The sequence below is a fragment of the Bos grunniens genome, chromosome 6, assembly GCF_055505025.1.
Source record: "Bos grunniens cultivar Pamir isolate PY7600 chromosome 6, Bosgru_T2T1.0, whole genome shotgun sequence".
In the NCBI taxonomy this organism is placed as follows: domain Eukaryota; kingdom Metazoa; phylum Chordata; class Mammalia; order Artiodactyla; family Bovidae; genus Bos; species Bos grunniens.
Window position 1 is genome coordinate 35,580,298 of NC_141170.1, and position 21,736 is coordinate 35,602,033.

The window sequence follows — 21,736 nt, forward strand, 5'->3', positions numbered from 1 at the left end:
CATGAGAAACGCTGGACTGGAAGAAGCACAAGCTGGAATCAAGATTGCCGGGAGAAATATCAATAACCTCAGATATGCAGATGACACCACCCTTAGGACAGAAAGTGAAGAGGAACTAAAAAAGCCTCTTGATGAAAGGGAAAGAGGAGAGTGAAAAAGTTGACTGAAAGCTCAACATTCAGGAAACGAAGATCATGGCATCTGGTCCCATCGCTTCATGGGAAATAGATGGGGAAACAGTGGAAACAGTGTCAGACTTTATTTTTCTGGGCTCCAAAATCAGTGCAGATGATGACTGCAGCCATGAAATTAAAAGACGCTTACTCCTCGGAAGGAAAGTTATGACCAACCTAGATAGCATTTTTTTTTTTTTAGCTTTGTTTTTTTTTTTTTAATTTTATTTTATTTTTTAACTTTAGAATATTGTATTGGTTTTGCCATATATCAAAATGAATCTGCCACAGGTATACATGTGTTCCCCATCCTGAACCTTCCTCCCTCCTCCCTCCCCATACCATCCCTCTGGGTGGTCCCATTGCACCAGCCCCAAGCATGCAGTATCGTGCATCGAACCTGGACTGGCGACTCTTTTCATATATGATATTATACATGTTTCAATGTCATTCTCCCAAATCATCCCACCCTCTCCCTCTCCCACAGAGTCCAAAAGACTGTTCTATACATCAGTGTCTCTTTTGCTGTCTCATATACAGGGTTATTGTTACCATCTTTCTAAATTCCATATATATAGATAGCATATTAAAAAGCAGAGGTATTACTTTGCTAAAAAAGGTCCGTCTAGTTAAGGCTATGGTTTTTCCTGTGGTCATGTATGGATGTGAGAGTTGGACTGTGAAGAAAGCTGAGCGCCGATGAATTGATGCTTTTGAACTGTGGTGTTAGAGAAGACTCTTGAGAGTCCTTTGGATGGCAAGGAGATCCAACCAGTCCATTATAAGGAAATCAGTCCTGGGTGTTCTTTGGAAGGAAAGATGCTAAAGCTGAAACTCCAGTACTTTGGCCACCTCATGTGAAGAGTTGACTCACTGGAAAAGACACTGATGCTGGGAGGGATTGGGGGCAGGAGGAGAAGGGGACGGCAGAGGATGAGATGGTTGGATGGCATCACTGACTCAATGGACATGAGTCTGAGTGAACTCCGGGAGTTGGTGATGGACAGGGAGGCCTGGCGTGCTGCGATTCATGGGGTCACAAAGAGTTGGACACAACTGAGAGACTGATCTGATCTGATCTGAACCTATCATGCAAGTTTTGTGTCATCTTTAATGAGGCACTAGTGATTTTTTTCAATAATTCCATTAAAAAAGCATTTGGAGTGAAAATACTCACAATGGTTAAAAACAGCCACCCAAGAATAAGCTTACTTTTATGCTGGAGAATGTCCACAAAACTATCAAAGGATCACTTGTGAGTAATTACATGGATTTCAATTAATATAACTCACATATTAAAATGAATTCTAGAAAAAAGATTATGTAAGAATATAGAAAATAGGTTATATTATTAGAAGTTAAATTGATTAGCTTGATTTTTATGACAGGCAAATAAATAAATGGTGAATTATAATTCCTAAACTATATATAAATTTTTCTTCATTTTGCATAAAAACATACAAATACTCTTTGAAGCTGTGAAGCCCTGCCATTATATTTATGCTCACTAAGCAGCGTACCATAATTATTTAACTAGTGCTTCAATATTTTTGTGTATGCAGCATCGCTGAGCCATTAGAAACCCTGTATTATTGTGTTTTTTCCCAATTACCTGAACATCCCCTGGGTCCAAGAAGATGAATAAGTTTTTCTAGATTGCTGACTCTCTTACCCTATTAGGAATGATTCTGCTTGTTGTTTCTACCACATAAACCTAATTTTATTGGTGTTTATTTAACAACCTCAGACTTCTTTTGAAGTTAATTTTAAAAGCCTTTTAAATACTATATAAATATAATGGGAAGGTAACTAATGTCTTACTACTGAAGTTATTCACTCATATACAAAAGTAACATCACTATTATATAAATTTTTCTTGTTTAATTCAAATGATTTTTTTTTTCCTTTCCAACACTGAGAGCACCTGCTTATTCACTCCACTGAGAATATGCAAAAAGCAAACACACAAGGAACAATTAAGTGTGTCCCAAAAATTGGAGCATGTGGGATTTAAGTTAGTAATAAATATAAAATGTCCTCACAGTAGATACTATTATACAATAAACATCATTTGAAGTTACTTGGTTGGACAATATATGTTACTATTACACACTCATTAACTTTTAATTGACTTCAATCAGGAGGAAGAAATATGGACAAAATGACTCTCAATAGTATTCCTCTTCAACACTATTCATCAATAGTATTTATCTTCAATAAGTCAGTTGAAGACAGACTGTGACAATTATGGGCATTGAAAAACAGGATAAATACTATTGACAACTATAGGCATCCTTTTTTATTTTTTTATTTTTTTTTAATTTTATTTTATTTTTAAACTTTACATAATTGTATTAGTTTTGCCAAATATCAAAATGAATCTGCCACAGGCATACATGTGTTCCCCATCCTGAACCCTCCTCCCTCCTCCCTCCCCACACCATCCCTCTGGGTCGTCCCAGTGCATCCTTTTTTAAAAAAAGTAAAACTTCTTTTCTAAGATTAAATTTTATTAGAGTAGTTGATTTACAATGTTGTATTAGTTTCTGCTGTACATCAAAGGGAATGAGTTATACATACATGTATATCCACTCCTTTTTAGATTTTATTCGCATATATATCATTACAGAGTACTGAATAGAATTTCCTGTGCTATAAATTCAGGGAGCAACAGTTAGAACTTGACATGGAACAACAGACTGGTTCCAAATAGGAAAAGGAGTACATCAAGGCTGTATATTGTCACCCTGCTTATTTAACTTCTATGTAGAGTACATCATGAGAAACACTGGGCTGGAAGAAGCACAAGCTGGAATCAAGATTGCCAGGAGAAATATCAATAACCTCAGATATGCAGATGACATCGCCCTTATGGCAGAAAGTGAAGAGGAACTAAAAAGCCTCTTGATGAAAGTGAAAGTGGAGAGTGAAAAAGTTGGCTTAAAGCTCAACATTCAGAAAATGAAGATCATGGCATCTGGACCCATCACTTCATGGGAAATAGATGGGGAAACATTGGAAACAGTGTCAGACTTTATTTTTTTGGGCTCCAAAATCACTGCAGGTGGTGACTGCAGCCATGAAATTAAAAGACACTTACTTCTTGGAAGGAAAGTTATGAGCAGCCTAGATAGCATTTTCAAAAGTAGAGACATTACTTTGCCAACAAAGGTCCATCTAGTCAAGGCTATGGTTTTTCCTGTGGTCATGTATGGATGTGAGAGTTGGACTGTGAAGACAGCTGAGCACTGAAGAATTGATGCTTTTGAACTGTGGTGTTGGAGAAGACTCTTGAGAGTCCTTTGGACTGCAAGGAGATCCAAGCATTCCATTCTAAAGGAGATCAGCCTTGGGTGTTCTTTGGAAGGAATGATGCTAAAGCTGAAACTCCAGTACTTTGGCCACCTCATGTGAAGAGTTGACTCATTGGAAAAGACTCTGATGCTGGAACCGATTGGGGGCAGGAGGAGAAGGGGACAACAGAGGATGAGATGGCTGGATGGCATCACCGACTCGATGGACGTGAGTTTGAGTGAACTCTGGGAGATGGTGATGGACAGGGAGGCCTGGTGTGCTGCGATTCATGGGATTGCAAAGAGTTGGACACGACTGAGCAACTGAACTGAACTGAACTGAATATTAGGTTGGTGCAAATGTAATTGCAATTTTAGACAATTAATTTTAAATCACTATAACTAGGCTCAAACATATCTTTATTTTTTTATTTTTTATATATATTTTTTATTTTATTTTTTAACTTTACAATATTGTATTGGTTTTGCCATATATCAACATGAATCCGCCACAGGTATATATGTGTTCCCCATCCTGAACCCTCCTCCCTCCTCCCTCCCGTGCCTATTAATCAGAATAGGAACCATACAATCAGCACATTTTTGTCAATGTGAAATAAGTTTGTTTAGTCCTGTAGCATAAAAATCCACACTTCAGGATTCAGCAAATTTTGGAAAACATTTTCTGCTTCTTGTTGGTTGTAGAAGTATTTTCCCTGCAAAAAGATTTCCAAACACTTGAAGAAGTGGTAGTCAGTTGGCAAAAGGTCATGTGAATATAGCAGATAAGGCAAGACTTCATAGCCCAATTTATTCAATGTTTGAAACATTGGTTGTACGAAGTGCAATTGGGTGTTGTCATGGAGATAAATTAGATACTTTCTGTTCAACAATGGTGGCTGCAGGCATTTTAGTTTTCAGTGCATCTTACCAATTTACTGAGCATACTTCTCAGATATAGTGGTTTCACCAGGATCAGAAATCTATAGTGGACCAGACCAGCAGCAGACCACCAAACAATAGTCATGAACTTTTTGTGTGTGTGTGTGTGTGTAAGTATGGTTTTGGGAAGTGCTATGGGGCTTCTTCTTGGTCCAACCTCTGAGCTGGCTGTCACTTGTCATATAAAATCACTTTTTTTTTTTCACACATCACAATCCAATCAAGAAATGGATCATGTTGTATGAGAATCCATAGAATAAGAGAATATGACAAGATGACATTTCAAAACAATAATTTATTTATTTTTTTATTTTCAGTCAGTTCACTAGGCACCCACTTATTGAGTTTTTCACATTCCCAATTTGCTTCAGATGCCAAATGACCACAGAATGGTTGATGTTGAGTTCTTTGGAATTTCTCATGTAGTTGTAAGTACTCATGCCTGGAAAATCCCATGGACGGAGGAACCTGGTAAGCTATAGTCCACGGGATCGCGAAGAGCCAGACACAACTGAGTGACTTCACTTTCTCTTTTCACTTCCATGCATTGGAGAAGGGAACTGCAACCCACTCCAGTATTCTTGCCTGGAGAATCCCAGGACAGAGGAGCCTGGTGGGCTACCGTCTATGGGGTCGCACAGACTCGGAAATGACTGACGCGACTTAGCAGCAGCGGCAGAATGTAGTTGGAAGAGGATTCGCTTCAGTGATTGTTCTCAGTTGGTCATTGTCAACTTCTGATAGCTGGCCACTACACTCATCTTCAAGGCTCATTTCTCCTTTGCAAAACTTCTTGAACTACCACTGCACTGTACATTTGTTAGCAGTTCCTGGGTCAAATGCATTGTTGATGTTGCACATTGCCTCTGATGTTCTATGACACATTAAGAACTCAAATAAGAAAATCACTGAAATTTGCATTTTGTCTAACATCATCTCTATACTCTAAAATAAATGTAAAGTAAAAAGCAAGTAATAAGTTATTAGCAAAAAAATAAAAATAGAGAAAAACCCATTAAAATGATGTATAACATAACCACATCTATTAAAGAATGTATTCCAATATTAAATGGCAAAGTTCAGCAATGCAAAACTGTAATTACTTTTGCACCTGACCTGCCTCTTGAGAAACCTGTATGCAGGTCAGGAAACAGCACTTAGAACTGGACATGGAACATCAGACTTGTCCAAATAGGAAAAGGAGTACGTCAAGGCTGTATATTGTCACCCTGCTTATTTAACTTCTATGCAGAGTACATCATGAGAAACGCTGGGCTGGAAGAATCACAAGCTGGGATCAAGATTGCTGGGAGAAATATCAATAACCTCAGATATGCAGATGACAACACCCTTATGGCAGAGAGTGAAGAGGTAATAAAAAGCCTCTTGATGAAAGTGAAAGAGGAGAGTGAAAAAGTTGGCTGAAAGCTCAACATTCAGAAAACTAAGATCATGGCATCTGGTCCTGTCACTTCATTGGAAATAGATGAGGAAACAGTGGAAACAGTGTCAGACTTTATTTTTTTGGGCTCCAAAATCACTGCAGATGGTGACTGCAGCCATTAAAAGATGCTTACTCCTTGGAAGGAAAGTTATGAGCAGCCCAGATAGCATTTTCAAAAGCAGAGACATTACTTTGCCAACAAAGGTCCATCTAGTCAAGGCTATAGTTTTTCCAGGAGTCATGTATAGATGTGAGAGTTGGACTGTGAAGAAAGCTGAGTGCCGAAGAATTGATGCTTTTGGACTGTGGTGTTGGAGAAGATTCTTGAGAGTCCCTTGGACTGCAAGGAGATTCAACCAGTCCATCCTAAAGGAGATCAGCCCTGGGTGTTCTTTGGAAGGAATGATGCTAAAGCTGAAACTCCAGTACTTTGACCACCTCATGCGAAGAGAAAAGACTCTGATGCTGGAAGTGATTGTGGGCAGGAGAAGAAGGGGACGACAGAGGATGAGATGGCTGGATGGCATCACTGACTCGAGGGACCTGAGTCTGGGTGAACTCCGGGAGTTGGTGATGGACAGGGAGGCCTGGCGTGCTGCAATTCATGTGGTAGCAAGGAGTCGGACACAACTGAGCAACTGAACTGAACTGAACTGAGTAGTAGGTTCTTATTATCTATTGTCAGAGAAGGCAGTGGGAACCCACTTCAGTACTCTTGCCTGGAAAATCCCATGGACGGAGAAGCCTGGTAGGCTGAAATCCATGGGGTCGCTAAGAGTCAGACATGACTGAGCAACCTCATTTTCACTTTTCGCTTTCATGCACTGGAGAAGGAAATGGCAACCCACTCCAGTGTTCTTGCCTGGAGAATCCCAGGGATGGGGGAGGCTGGTGGGCTTCTGTCTATGGGGTCGCACAGAGTCGGACAGGACTGAAGCGACTTAGCAGTAGTAGCAGCAGCATTATCTATTGTATGCGTTCATGGTCATGTTCAGTTGTGTCTGACTCTTTGTGACCCTTTGGACTGTAGCCCACCAGGTTCCTCTGTCCATGTATTTTCCAGGCAAGAATACTAGAATGGATTGGCATTTTTTCTTTGTATCTATAAGCCTTTTATTTTGACTGTTTTGTCTTTTAGATTCCCTATATAAGTGAGGTCATGTGGTATTTGTCTTTGTCTTACATCTTTCACTTTGCATAATACTTTCTAGATCCATTTGTGATATTGAAAATGGCATGATTTAATTTCTTTATTGGCTGAGTAATATCTTACTAAAGATATATATATATATATATATATATATATTCACACACACACACACACACACACACACACACCCCACATCTTATTTATGGACACTTAGGCTACATTGACCCACTCCAGTGTTCTTTCCTGGAGAATCCCAGGGATGGGGGAGCCTGATGGGCTGCCATCTATGGGGTCACACAGAGTTGGACACTACTGAAGCGACTTAGCAGCAGCAGCAGCAGCAGCAGCAGCAGCAGGCTACTTTGATATTTTGACTATTGCAAGTATGCTGCAATGAATCCATTATCAATATGAATTCTATTTAGCTAGATAAGACATCAAATAATTGCCCATAAGTTATAATTATATTTTGCAATTTAAATCATAAAGACAATAGAATAGCAATACAAATACATTATTTTGCCTCTGTAGATGAAATAATATATATAAATCTATGGCTTTACTATTTTAGACATACATAATACATACAAAAATAAATCTCTCCTAAGCCCACAAAAGTAAGATGTATCATCAAACCATCTCAGATTTCCTAAAAATTAGATTTATCCAGTTTACTTTTTCTCAAAATTTTCTTTGTTTTCTTGCAAAAATAGGAAAAAGTTAAAAATCTGTTTCAGGATATCATGTTGATCACGTTAGGTTGAGTTTATTCAAGGTTCTCAGAAGATTTTTTGAAAGTACACCCCCCATTCCCCAATACAATGTTTTATCTTTTAATATGGGATTACTTTATGTGATTACTCTGCTAACTCTACTTCCAAAACTACTTCCTTGGTTGACAATGCTGGTATGGAAAATTTATTATAAAACAGATTACATATGAGGCTTTTCTAGCAGTGCCTAACAGCTAAAACAAAAAACAGAATGTTAGAGTTGATTTCATGCACATTTTTTTCTTGAGTTCTCTTAATTCCTTTCAGGGTCTCTGCTTTACTTTTTTCATTTTCTCCAAAGAAACTTATTAGAATTCGTAACTGAGGGAATTGTTCCATAAATCCCTAAACATAGAAGCAGAAAAAGAAATTTGAAACTAAAAATATTCCATTTTTTTTCTCAGTGAAGTCTCCTCTATCAAGTACTTTACTTCTGAAAATTGAATATCCCTTGCCTAATATATTTTCATATATTCATTTTCAAATAATCTGGAGATCATTTTACAAATACTCATATTGGACTGTAGGTTTTCTTCTTCAGCTAGCAAACAAAGGGCTTTGTATTGATCCTTTCATTTTCATGTATATGTAGGCTGAATATTATCTACCTCATACTATTGTTGGTGCATTTATATTTGCACTATAAAGTCAAAGTTACAATAGGTAATCTAAAAGGTCAGTCCATCAAGGATTATCTAAGGCAAAGTTTAGCATATAGGAGTCAAAGATCATGGAACCTCCATACAGGATCCTCTGTCAAACCACACTTATTGTCACCATAATGCTGTACTCAATAGGATGGCATTAGAGACTGGAATAGAGTTAGTAGAATTGGGAGTATAGATCAGGATCTGACTTACCTGTTGTGTATTCCCAGTAAACTGACAGGCCTATTCAATGCCACAATATAACTGTAACACTAGGTCTTAATTTTGCATGGACTTTAAGACTCTTTTCTTTGTTTTTAGGAAAATGTCTTTTTTACTAAATGGGTAAGCAAAACTGGGTATTGTTTTACTTATCCTTATGATGGATATTGTTTTACTTATCCTTATGATATTCTTATGAAGAAGGCAAATGTCAAAGCTTATAATCTTTACCTTGTGAATAGGGGAGGTGTTAAAAGATGAAACTGTTTTTGTCAGTTCGAAAGCTGAAACTAGAATTCCTAAGAATACTGATTCATGGCCAGTGCTCTTTCCCTACAGTTGTCTTTCACTTTGGAAGAATGTAAAGATTATAGTCCACACATAATGTGTAGTGTTTGACTCTGCATGTATCCAGTTTCTGTTTGCCTTTAGAATGATCTCCCTATCTACTGATACGAGTGCAACTAGTGCTAAGTACGGGCTTCCCAGGTGGTTCGGTGGTAAAGAATCCTGCCAATGCAGGAGACATGGGTTTGATCCTGGGGTTGGGAAGATCCCCTGGAAAAGAAAATGGCAACCCTCTCTAATATTCTTACCTGGGAAATCCCATAGACAGAGGAGCTTGGCAGGCTATAGTCCATAGGGTCTCAAAAAAGTCAGACACAACTTAGGGACTGAACAACAGCAATGCTAAAAATTGTGTTTACAAGTTGACCTTCAAAAACTTACATACCCTGACAAAATTTTTAAGAACAAATTTCTAAGGAATATTTGTAATCATTTATAGATACTGGACTACTTAAACATGTGTTTTAAATGTATATACTAAAATTATATATTGCATATTATAGGATATATAATTATATATTACAAAGTATAAACATCAATTGTTTCTAGAGCTGGTTTATATTGCCTCACAGAGCATATTATTAAATTTTCAGGACTTTCATAAGTACAAACTGGTTTTATATTACATATCAAAAATAAAGTAAAAACAAAGGTAATACATACTAAAAACTTACTGTTTCCTAATTATGTTACACACTTTACTTTTCTCTCTGCTCTATACATCTTGTATGTGTATATTTGAAATACTATGTGACATCGTGCTGCCAAGGCTCTCTTTTCAACTACTCTTTCAGTGAAGTCACTTTGTTGCTGCTGCTGCTGCTAAGTCGCTTCAGTCGTGTCTAACTCTGTGCGACCCCATAGACGGCAGCCCACCAGGCTCCCCTGTCCCTGGGATTCTCCAGGCAAGAACACTGGAGTGGGTTGCCATTTCCTTCTCCAATGCACGAAAGTGAAAAGTGCAAGTGAAGTCGCTCAATCGTGTCCTATTTGGCCACAGTGGGAGTGCTTACACCATTGAAGTTAGCAATTTTCATAGACCAGATCTTAATTTATTGTTTTATTCATTGTCTAAACTCGGTTCTGTAGATTAGCTGCTTGTTTTTATACAAAAATTGTTATGGGAACCTAGGCATGCTGGCTGTTTTTGTACTCCAATAACAGAGTTCAGTAGTCACAACAAAGTCATGTGGCTAGCAAGCTTGAATCATATACTATCTGGCCCTTTAAGAAGCTTGCAAAAACCTTGTTCTCTACTCATGAAAACAATGGAAAAAATGCTAATAATGTGGTTGAACTTTAAAAGTGTATTGTGACTTTGGCTGTTATATTGTGAATAATACAGAAGAATACAAATTTATTATTTTATTATTGAAAAAATTATCCATTTCACCAAGGTCCCTAACATTACTGATAAGTGACGTTTTAATGTATATATCTTCTTTGTTTCAATTGCATCGTGCTCATTAAGGTAAATAAAAATATCCACTAACATTTGTCAAAATTATATTTATTAATGACTTGGCAACCATAGTGGCTATAGGTACAAGGATTTATCAAAAGCCTATAAAAACATATTGACAAAATCAATTTCCGGTATGGAATTTAGAATAAAGAGTACTGCATATTTTTTAATGGAGAGACAGGTTCATCCTTTACCAGAACATTACCACCTAAATCTGTGTGCTTTTACCTTCCTTAAATCTATTATAGAGGTATATAATTGTATTATATAAATACAACTATACAATTGTATATGTACTATACATATACCTAGTATAATATGTAGTTTTATTGTATAATATTTTTGCCTGTGTTAGTCACAAATAACTTGCAAATTGGATTTATTTGAAGAATTGGCAAAATTCATACACAGAAAGAAATTATTACACTCTGAAAAAGCTATTACACCCATTGCAACTTTATAGAAAAAAAATCACATTACTAATTTTATACAGCTATCAGTTTATTGATCCAACTGTTTATAGAAAGGCAACCATTTTAAATAGACTGCTTTTTTCAAATTATCAAACACTTTTTCTACTTTTTATCTCATCAATAGGTAGAATTAAAGATATAAAAAGTCTGAACAATCAGTGTGCAGTGTATTGTCTTATGTAAAAAATTAAAAATAGAGAACCATCTTTCTCTGCAATCAAGAAGTAAGGCTTTATTCTTTTCATTTTTCACAAAATAGCAAAAATTACCTCATTAATAGTTTTTCACTATCAAGACTGAATTACTTCCTCTACTTGTTAGAACTCCAAGAGGACTCAATAATTTCACATTTATTGAAAGAAATTGAAGGAGGCAGACTATAATCTAGGGCTGTGTAATTCAGTATTTCAACGAATTTTATATTCAGCATGAACCAACAAAGCTTACATGATGAGTATTTCAGTTGTTGAATGACTCCCTTACAGTTCCATTGTGAGTATGCTATTCTATAATATATTTCAGAAATTAGGTTTTGAAGCTTCAGTGAAAGTAAATTTCAGTGTTCTCTACTGTAGCCACAAGCTATATGAAGATAAAAGATTGAAAACAACAAAAACTAAAAGGAACTTAGTAATATATTGTTTAAAGAAATGGAAACTAAAACTAAAACAATTTATTCCAACTAATTGGTCAAATACATATCTGTGAATTAAAACAGAATGTTGATTGTAGTTGCTGGTTTTGATGGAGAAAATTGATGAAGGATAGAAGGAAACACCTGTGGAGATTGGACAATATAAAAGCAATTTAAGCAAATTAAGGAGTATTTTTCTTTATATAGTACAGTAGAGGCTATAGAACTGGGAAATTAAGGATTGTATCTACAGGGATGCATGGATGTATTTGTCAAGTTTTGCTAAGGAACTGATTAAAGACTGGGCAAGGCTATGGCACCCCACTCCAGAATTCTTGCCTGACAAATCCCATGGACGGAGGAGCCTGGTAGGCTACAGTCCATGGGGTTGCAAAGAGTTGGACACGACTGAGCGACTTCCCTTTCACTTTTCACTTTCGTGCATTGGAGAAGGAAATGGCAACCCACTCCAGTGTTCTTGCCTGGAGAATCTCAGGGACAGGGGAGCCTGGTGGGCTGCCATCTATGAGGTCACACAGAGTTGGACACGACTGAAGTGACTTAGCAGCAGCAGCAGCAGCAGCAAATATTCTTCAGATGAATTACAATAGGAGTTTCCCAGAGTGGTTCCAAGCCTGCCACACTGGTTTTTCATAACAGAGAACTAGCATCTGTCTATTTTATTTTGTCTTGTTTATGTTTGGTGGGAACCTGCAGAATTTTATTGAAATACTACCTGGGAGGCAAGAGTCACATGAAAGGCAAGTGCCATAATGGAGATAAGGCTTTATAAGAGATGATGCCAAAAGAGATGGAATAACAAGGTCCAGATGCAGTAGTAACAGTAAATTGAAACAGACGGGCACATCTGGGCCACAAATATAAATAGTGTGCTAGAATTTGCTGGTGACTGATGCATGCGGCCATTTAAACCCATGGAGAACTTTAAAAACCTTGATGCTCAGGCCATAGCTCAGAATAGTTAAATTAGAGCATCCGGATGTAGAACCCAAGCATTCTTTTTTTTTTTTTTTTAAAAGTTTCCCGGATCTTTCCAAAGTGCAACAAAGTTGACATCTGTCTTAAAAGAATTTAAAGAACAGATTGCATGTTAGAATAACCTGGGAGCTTTGGTGCACCAATGCCTGAATCTCTCCAAAAGCTAATCAATTCAATCTCTGGGGATAAGGCCTCAGAGTGAAGATTAACTGTGTAATTTAGACACCAATTTATGTCTCATTTATTTTCACTAAGGTAATTCCAGTCTGGGACAATATGAAACCAAACGAACAAACTACAAGGATGCCAAAAAATGAGTAATGGTTTACTTCATGAAAGCTATTATATGTTTTTCACACTTGAACTTTATTACATTTTAATTTGATTACCCTGTGTATAAAAATATATTAAATGCAAATTAACATTTCAGGTATCATTATCATTTCACAGTATTGTAATTTTTATGAAAATACTATTTGATTTGAAATTTCTAATGCTGAAAACATTTGACTTTTATTAGTGCCATGTAGTTAAAGAACTAAAATAGAAACTCCCTAAAACCAATTCAACCAAGAGGATTCAATTCCTTCAGCCCCCATTTTGTAATTCTTCATTGTCATGAAAGTCAAAGCATGTGAGTAATACTGTTCTTCAACACTGTGAAAGGAAATTGTTACATCAATAATTAATGCTCTGAAAGGTTAAAGTTAATTTGAAAGTAGGTGATTTTCTCTTGCCAGAGTTATGGACATTGAAGGTGACAGACTTCCTTGTCATGGGAAAGCTAATGCTAATTGGGTAGCTTTTCTTACATTGTGCAGTTACCAATATAATTTCTGTCTATTTATCAACTGTTGGAGAAAATATTTTCTTTTACTTTAAAATTGAGGGAGAGAATTTAGAATGAAATTAGAAGGAAATTTTAAAATTGACAAAAAGGAAAGTGCTGTCAGAGTGCATGCATCCTGAAAGTAAACTGAAATTTTAGGAATACATAATACAAATAAATATATTTTCTGAGAAAAATGGAATTCTGATCTTCACTGTAACATATTTTTATAATTTCCTTCTTTCAGTTTACAACATTTACTTGAAGATATATGGCTTTCATTATGACATTCAGAGATAAATTCTATACAGTTGTAGATAAGCCTCTAGTTAAAAGAGTACTTGAAGGAAGAAGAATGCAAATGAATAGTTATCTCTGTAACAATATCTGATTTACTGGTCTAGTTAACTACACTAATTAAATCAAAGTGCATCACAATTTATTATTGGAAAGCATTTTATCCAAATGTTAAAAAAAAATTGTATTCATGCACCGTATAATAGTACACTTTATTTTGTTAAGTTGGATAGAGAATAGTCAAGGAAGTTTGACTTGTCAGGTGTTAACACATCAATCTAACTGATGTTGAAGAGTATGGCTTTACCTTTCTCAATTGAAAATGACTGTTTCCTTAGTCTAGACAAATTTTTAAGTGTAAACAGTGGTAGACACACACACACACACAATCATTAGCTGGGCTCATAGCCAGAGGCTAGTCATTTTGTTGTGAGTCTCATGGAATGACGAAAATGTTCCAGTGCCCTCCTCATAAAAGACTTTTTCAAACACAAGTTTATTTTCAAACAAAAGAGGTACATCTGTGTATTATTTTCTATTGATTCTCTTAATTAAGTTACTTCATGATAATTTGTCAGTAAAGCATTTAATTTGTACCAATGAAAGACATTCCTGACTCTGAGAATTGAAATTGAATATTTCTTGTCTTAGTAACATGTTTGGGTAAGACAAGTCCAGGGATATGCAGGGCTGAAGAGAAAGCTTTCACAGTTTATTCTTCATAAACAAATGCCCCATTTAAAGTCTAGAACACTAACATTTCTGAAGGTATATCAAGAATTAGGGCCTGCACATCCACATAGATAAACTTAAAGGAACCATGTGTATGTGTTGAAACAAGCACTTGCAGAGATGAGAAAATAATCGGGGGATCTCTCTACTACACTTTCTTTGTTAAAACAAAATTCTTCACTTATCTCCCACTAAGAGAAATCCGTGTATGATTTATGCTACACTATATTTAGGAGAAGATAGATGACTATTTGATGGAATAAATAGTAAATGGGCTTCATCATTAAGCCTATTACTTTATTTATATATGAACAACATGCTAAAGAAATTCCCCCATTCTACTCCACTCACATGTGAATTGGTGAAACTACAGAAGTTTAGATAGCTTCCAATTTCTAAAGCTTCTTTAAGGTCACTTAGAGAAATGGATGAGTTAGCAAACATCTGATAGATAGCCTAAAGGGACATAACCTATTCACTAGTAAAGCTTGTGAACTATGAAAATTGAGCAATTACCTGAGGAAATGCTTTGTGGAGCCATGACCTTTGTCCCTTGTTGTCTCCATGGAGACTACAGAAAAACGAATTGTGTATACTAACTAAATAAATGTTGATATGCATTATGGGCAGAAAAGGACAATCATGATAAAATATATCAAATATTTTTTTCTAAACCTTACCTATAAGTCTTTGGTTGGTAGTTGCCTACTTCATAGTCAGGAAAATTGAGGTCCACACCAGGTCCTCTTGATATGTGTAGAATCAAATGGCAAACTAAGAAATTATCCGATATTTTGAATTTACTGAAGTGATCTGTCCATTGAATTTTACCACCCTGATTGCTAGGGATGGATATATCAATAATGATGTATGTAAAAATGTTGTAAAAAAATCATTTTCCCAAGATGTCTTCTTTCCCATTCTAATCATCTCCATTAAATTAATCAATGTGTGAGTGTCCAGGTCTTTTTCTTTCATCTCGAAAGTTTATCCACATCAATACATGGAATCTTCAGCCTTAGAAGAGATGAATTTAGAAGGAGAAAGAAACCCCTCCAGTCACCAGAGCAGGTGAATTACCAGGTGATAGTCATTAAGATGGCAAGTATTCAGCCAGATTTCTCTCTCATTTCTAATTTAAGAATTACTATAATAAGAAAGCAAGAGCAAAAACTGCTTTATGTTCCTCAAAAACAAAAATTGAACCTCTATTGAAGGGAAAAATGGAAGGGAAATGTAGTTTATTAAATTTCTTATTAAATCCACTGTCTCATTTTCATTTGATCAATTACCTTTCCAAAGCTAAAAAAACAGCTGTTTAGCAAGTGTTTAAAGTGTGCGTCTTTACAAATTGAGACAGCTTAGCTGAAGCAAGCATTTATGCATATGTGTTAACATTAGAGACGTTCTGTTCTTCAGTAATTTTGTGTTACTTTGTTTTCTCAGATCCTGCAAAGACAACATGACCAATTGTTGTATAATGATGATGAATACAGAATAAAGTTGTCCCCTCTTATAAGGGGAATCTAAAGAAGTATCAAAAACTGACTATTTTCCTAATTACTCAGCTCTAATTCTTCATCCCATACTGAAGTGACCAAGGCAATGCGACTTACTTTCTTCTTCTCTACAGCACTTGTGGCTGCATAAATGACAGAAGTTCCTCTTCCGTTATACTAGCAGTCATGGTGTTTAAAATTCAGAGATTCAGTTTAGGTTAAAAAAAAAAAAAACAACTCTTAGAAAAGTAACCCAAAGTAAACATTTTTGTTAAAAATCTGCGTAGTATAGCATGATATAAATCAGAATATTTTCAAGAACCATCATTCTAATTGTGTTCTAAAAAATGGTAAGTTAAATGATTGAAAAATGAATTATTAGGGAAAATTTGTCTTCAGTCAAGCATGAATCTCTCTCTAAACTAAGTGGTTCATTCTGAATAGTGGAAAAAAGTAGCACTTGGGATTTTTTCTTTATTGTAAGTGATTTGATGACTGAACTTCAATGTAATTAATATGTTCAGTTCGGTTCAGTCGCTCAGTCATGTCAGACTCTGTGACCCATGGACTGCAGCACACAAGGCTTCTCTGTCCATCACCAACTCCCGGAGTTCACTCAAACTCAAGTCCGTTGAGTCGGTGATGCAATCCAACCATCTCATCCTCTGTCGTCTCTTTCTCCTCCTGCCCTCAATCTTTCCCAGCATCAGGATCTTTTCAATGAGTCAGTTCTTCACATCAGGTGACCAAACTATTGGAGTTTCAGCTTCAGCTTCAGTCCTTCCAATGAATATTTAGGCCTGATTTCCTTTAGGAGGGACTGGTTGGATCTCCTTGCAGTCCAAGTGACTCTCAAGAGTCTTCTCCAACATCTCACTTCAAAAGCTTCAATTCTTTGGTGCTCAGCTTTCTTTATAGTTCAACTCTCACATCCATACATGACTACTGGAAAAACCATAGCTTTGACTAGATGGACCTTTGTTCGCAAAGTAACGTCTCTGCTTTTTAATAAGCTGTCTACGTTGGTCATAGCTTTTCTTCCAAGGAGCAAGCGTCTTTTAATTTCATGGCTGCAGTCACCATCTGCAGTGATTTTGGAGCCCACAAAAATAAAGTCTGACACTGTTTCCACTGTTTTCCCATCTATTTGGCATGAAGTGATGGGACCTGATGCCATGATCTTAGTTTTCTGAATGTTGAGTTTTAAGCCGAATTTTTTGCTCCTCTTTCACTTTCAAGAGGTTCTTTAGTTCCTCTTTACTTTCTGCCATAAGGGTGGTGTCATCTGCATATCTGAGGTTATTGCTATTTCTTCTGGCAACCTTGATTCTAGCTTGTGCTTCCTCCAGTCCAGCATTTCTCATGATGTACTCGGCATAGAAGTTAAACAAACAGGGTGAAAATATACAGCCTTGATGTATTTCTTTCCCTATTTGGAACCAGTCTGTTGTTCCATGTCCAATTCTAACAGTTCTAATTAATACATTAGGATAACTTAAAATGCATTTTTGGCACAGAGATTATTAACAATACAAATTTATTTCAACTGTCTACTCAGTGATTGTGCATTGAAGTTCAAGTGTTGTGAAATTCACAAATGAAAGCCCTATCAGAAGTAAAGACTTAAGCTTCCATTTCTGTACTTTGCCTGAAGCATGCATGTGTGCCTAGCTGTGTCCTACTCTTTGTGAGCCCATAGACTGTAGCCCACCAAGCCCGTTTGTCCATGGAATTTTCCAGGCTAGCCTACTGTAGTGGGTAGCCGTTCCCTTCTCCAGGGGCTCTTCCCAACACTGGGACTGAACCCAGGTTCCTGCATTACTGGAAGATTCTTTACCAGCTAATCACTAGGGAACCCCAAGAATACTGGAGTGGGTAGCCTATTTCTTCTTCAGCAGATCTTCCTGATTCAGGATTTGAACTGGGGTCTCCTGCATTGCAGGTGAGTTCTTTATTGACTGAGCTACTAGGGAATCCAGATATTGAGACAGTTGAATTCAAATTTGTATTACTAAATACAAATTGTCACCTTTAACAAGGTTTGCTAAATGCTCACTGCAGATGGTGACTGCAGCCATGAAATTAAAAGACGCTTACTCCTTGGAAGGAAAGTTATGACCAACCTAGATAGCATATTCAAAAGCAGAGACATTACTTTGTCAACAAAGGTCCGTCTAGTCAAGGCTATGGTTTTTCCAGTGGTCATGTACGGATGTGAGGGTTGGACTGTGAAGAAAGCTGAGCACCAAAGAATTGATGCTTTTGAACTGTGGTGTTGGAGAAGACTCTTGAGAGTCCCTTGGACTGCAAGGAGATCCAACCAGTCCATTCTGAAGGATATCAGCCCTGGGATTTCTTTGGAAGGAATGATGCTAAAGCTGAAACTCCAGTACTTTGGCCACCTCATGCGAAAATTTGACTCATTGGAAAAGATTCTGATGCTGGGAGGGATTGGGGGCAGGAGGAGAAGGGGACGGCAGAGGATGAGATGGCTGAATGGCATCACTGACTCGATGGACATGAGTCTGAGTGAACTCCGGGAGCTGGTGATGGACAGGGAGGCATGGCATGCTGCGATTCATGGGGTCGCAAAAAGACATGACTGAGCGACTGAACTGAACTGAGTGAAATGTGTTGGATATTTCTGTAGACATATTTTACATAAAGTACATATGATATGTTTATCTTTGTACTTTTAGGTTTAGTTTTCGCTGGTAGTATTTTGAAAGAGGTGGAAAATTTAATTTTGTAAGTTATACTGCCATTGGACATCTGAAGTGCAGTTCCTCTGTGTGAAGGAACATAGGGATATTGATTTTAGGAAAACCCTGAGACATACGTTTAAAAAAATTTAGTTTGGGAAGTAGAACCAAGAGAATGGGTGAGATGATGTGGATGTAGAAAAGTGAGAAACAACATAAACTAAGAATTGTATGCTTAGAAATATCATACTGTAAGGGTGTATCTAAAAAAGTAGACCTAGCAAATGGAGTTAGTAGAAAGAGGATTCATACAGGAACAAGAGAGAAATGCTATCATGGGAAATAAGGGGATATTCTCAAGGAAAGGAAACAAAGCATTAACTGTAGTAGAAATACCAAATATGTGTAAGTATTGATCATTGGAACAAGCAACAAAGACCATACTGGTGAGCTTCACAAGATGATTCAGAGAAGAGATGAGGCCAAGACTGCTTATTTGGAGGAAGGAATATAACAAAGTGGATATTACTCTTGGTGACATTTTCCTTCATGACTTTTATCGAAAATGAGAGAAACATAACAGAAGCTAGATGGGAACCTAGATAGACAATCTCCTTCTTTGTTGGTTTGGGTATAAGAAATGGGACAATTTCCAGAAAAGATGGGAGGAACTGGAATTAGATCAAGTGGTGGGACTGGACGGTAAAGTGTCTGCCTGCAGTGCAGGAGGCCTGGGTTCGATCCCTGGATCGGGAAGATCCCCTGGAGAAGGAAATGGCAACCCACTCCAGTATTCTTGCCTGGAAAATTCCATGGATGGAGGAGTCTGGTGGGCTACAGTCCGTGGAGCCACAAAGAGTCAGATACAACTGAGCGACTTCACCTCACTTCACTTCAGGGGAAAAATGCAAGTGAGGGTGAGAGGAGATAGTATTAGGAGTTGTGGAGATAAGAAGTTGAATGATTTCATGCCTTATACATTGAATGGTCTGTACAAAGCCAGAGATAAACTTCACAGTTGGAAAAGGGAGAGTGGCTTTGAAGATGCTTTAGGAATAGTGGTGGATGTCTGGAGTGTGTCCATGAGGAATGGATTTTAGAATTCCAGAAGGAAAGCCCTTCTAGGAGGTTAGGCTTCAGACATTTGATAAAATGTCATGTATATACCCAGTCTTGTTAAGTAAATAACTTTTAAGTTATTTTGCTAAGTCGCTTCAGTTGTGTCCAACTCTGTGCAACCCCATAGACAGCCTTCTATCAGGCTCCCCTGTCCCTAGGATTCTCCAGGCAAGAACACTGGAGTGGGTTGCCATTTCCTTCTACAATACATGAAAGTGAAAAGTGAAAGGGAAGTCGCTCAGTCATGTCCGACTCTTAGCGACCTCATGGACTATAGCCCACCAGGCTCCTCCATCCATGGGATTTTCCAGGCAAGAATACTGGAGTGGGGTGCCATTGCCTTCTGCAAAAATTTCCTAATGTAGTTGTTGAAGCCATCTATGTTAATAAGAACAGTTTATGATATCTGAATGCATAACTTGTAGGTAGAGTTCCTATATGCACTTAAGGTTTTTGCTTTGTTTTGTTACATGTTCTAAGGAAAAAACACCTTTAATAAATAATTTTGCTTTCAACCTAAGAACTAAATCTTTGCTTATAGAACTTAATAGCATATATTTTCTCATTTGTATCAACTGAAATGTTTCTGCCCCTGAGGCTAATATAACCTTTTAATGCTTTATTAGGTACAACTACTACTTATCTAGCAGTCACTAAGTATCAGACACTGTATTAAACATCTTACAAATAATTTTCATAAAAAATCAATCCTCATATAAAGCTTAATAGGTTAACAATTATCATTCTCCTTCAAAAAATGAAGAATTGGATTTTGGAGTGGTTAAGACTTTTTACCCAGATAATATAGCTACTGAAAGTTGGAGCCAAGATCCAGACTCAGATTTATCAATTCAGAATGTTAGCTCTATAGCATTTGTTATGTGGTTAGAAGAGTTTCTGCTAAAAGACCCTCAGGTTGCTTCTCTAGAAGAAGAGTTTCATGGGAAAGGCAATGAGGATATTCTTCCCATGATATTGCCAAGATTAATTACATTAGGGAGTTCTTCAGAGATTCCTACAGATACTATGAGCTTTTCAAAGGTATTTTAAAAGAGAATCTTTTTAAAGGAGAACTTAGAATAAACTCACAATATAAAGGTTTAGCCTGGAAATATTGAAATGATACGAAGTAAACACAAGCATTATATAAATGAAAGGTGTAATGAATTAGTCTCACATGACATTCACAATAAGACACTGCCTGAAATCTTTTTTTTTTTTTCTTATTGTGGATAGTATTCCAGCTCACTAATTTCTGGGGAAAAACCAGAATATCTTGGGAATTAAAATGGAAAGAGGAAATGGGGGAATATTTGAGATTGCCATGCTAACAATGATAAGTTAAATGGTTTGGGGATTGCTGATTTTATTACAATATGTTCTTATAATTTTTTCCAGTAATTTCACATTTTCATATTTTGATTTAAAATCTTTATTTTTATGTTCAGTTATTAACTATTAAAATATTGAAAGGAAAATCTAGATGTTTTAAAATTTCAGAGATTTATGGAAATATAGCTCTGTTTTCTGTTATTCTGTTAAAATATAAAGTACCCTAAACCTCATCCTAATATTTTAAAATTTTATTCTTATATGCTAGACCCTGCCACAAAGTATTGAAAATATAGCAAAGAATATATATATATATATACATACCAACACACACACACACACATATATATAGCCCCCCTCCATCTATTTCTAGTGTTTATAGTAACAGACTGTAAAGATAAATAGCAGAATCCAGAAATGCTCTTGAACTCCCTTGCAAGGCATAAAACTTGCTATTAAATGAAAGTAGATGCTCTCTACATCTTAGCTAAGTCTTTATTTCACCGCTGAGAAATAGATTAACTAAAGCAGAAACATTTATGCTAACCAGACTGAGTTACAGTGTTAGCCCATTGACCATCAGCCTCCCCTGTAGTCATGATTGTTGCCACAGAGTGGTCCCTGCTAATTAATTTCCTAGTTAGGTCACAAGGGAGCACTTAG